This window comes from Scylla paramamosain, chromosome 10 (genome assembly GCF_035594125.1).
Source record: "Scylla paramamosain isolate STU-SP2022 chromosome 10, ASM3559412v1, whole genome shotgun sequence".
In the NCBI taxonomy this organism is placed as follows: Eukaryota; Metazoa; Arthropoda; class Malacostraca; order Decapoda; family Portunidae; genus Scylla; species Scylla paramamosain.
In genome coordinates this window covers 9,942,501-9,943,809 of record NC_087160.1, presented here as the reverse complement: position 1 = coordinate 9,943,809, position 1,309 = coordinate 9,942,501, and the positions used below count along the sequence as shown (strand labels likewise).

General features: G+C 48.2%; 1 long non-coding RNA gene across 1 annotated transcript in view; it reads left to right on the top strand.

Annotated features, from left to right (window-relative positions):
* The first annotated feature begins 712 nt into the window (after window positions 1-712).
* Window positions 713-1,309, top strand: part of LOC135104220 (uncharacterized) — a 31,405-nt gene continuing 30,808 nt past the window's right edge. Inside the window, exon 1 of the long non-coding RNA XR_010270331.1 lies at window positions 713-1,297. This is a non-coding gene — a long non-coding RNA (uncharacterized LOC135104220). The remainder of the gene's footprint in view (window positions 1,298-1,309) is intronic.

Genomic DNA, 1,309 nt, shown 5'->3' with positions numbered 1-1,309 from the left:
ATTGCCTAAATCCCATGGCAATATATGCTGATCCTTTAATCTATTCAGCAGTAAACGCAATTTGCAAACTTCATGAAATCATCTTTAGTGAGCTGAGGTAACTACACTCGTAATTCTTGTGGATGACTAACAAGAGGCAAGTTTTAACCATTGTACATGCGTTTAGTTCTACTGGACGACTAACAAGATATATATTTTAACCACTGATTATAAATGTATATATATATGACTAATAAGAAGCTTTAACCATTATGAATAGTCATCCAAAACTTGCTCTTCAAATTGTATCAGGAATATAATAAAAAAAAAATCACATTAAAAGGAGCAAACGTCTCATGCATGTACTTGAAGATTCTTAAAGAGACAAAAGAGACATCTGGGAACCCAACCACGAGCCAAGATCAATCAATAATCAGTTAATTTACCTCCCGTGGCTACCGACCCGAGTGACGGAAACTGTGTGTGTGTGTGTGTGTGTGTGTGTGTGTGTGTGTGTGTGTGTGTGTGTGTGTGTGTGTGTGTGTGTGTGTGTGTGTGTGTGTGTGTGTTCGGGAATGTTTGCTGAGCGTGAGAAAAGGAAACTGAAAAAAGCGAGGGGAAACTGCTATCGAGAGAGAGAGAGAGAGAGAGAGAGAGAGAGAGAGAGAGAGAGAGAGAGAGAGAGAGAGAGAGAGAGAGAGAGAGAGAGAGAGAGAGAGAGAGAATGGTGAGGAAAAGAGCGAGGATGTGGCCGTGAGCTACTAATAACCAACCCGCAAGTGACTGCCCAAATTTGGAAACGTTCAAACACTGTAGGGCACACACACACACACACACACACACACACACACACACACACACTGATAAGAAAGAACGAAGTCAGGAAAGGAAGTGTACGTTCTTGCCGTGCCGTTCAGCGGATAAGATAAAGAGCTGTGGCGTGCGATAACGGAGGGAGGAAGGTGGAGGCAGGCTGGAGGGGAGGAGGGGCGGGGAAGGTACTAATGAATGGGGGAGTGGAGCAGTGGGAGGTATGAGAGGGAGGTGAGGAGGGAGACCTAACTGGTGGCGGGAGGGTGGAAGAGGGAGAGGGTGGGAGAGTAAGAGAGAGAGAGAGAGGGTGTGCGAGGTGAGGGTGAAGGGAGGAGCAGCGGCAGAGTCGGTGTTGGAGGGATGGGCGTCGCACGGACATCGGCGTGGTGGCGGGAGTGGAGGGGCGGGGCGGGCTGGGGCGGGGCGGGGCGACGCAAGGTGAGGTGAAGTCTACGTAGCAGGACTTCCACAGGCAGACACACACCTACACGCCACTCCTCATAACGTAAGTATTATT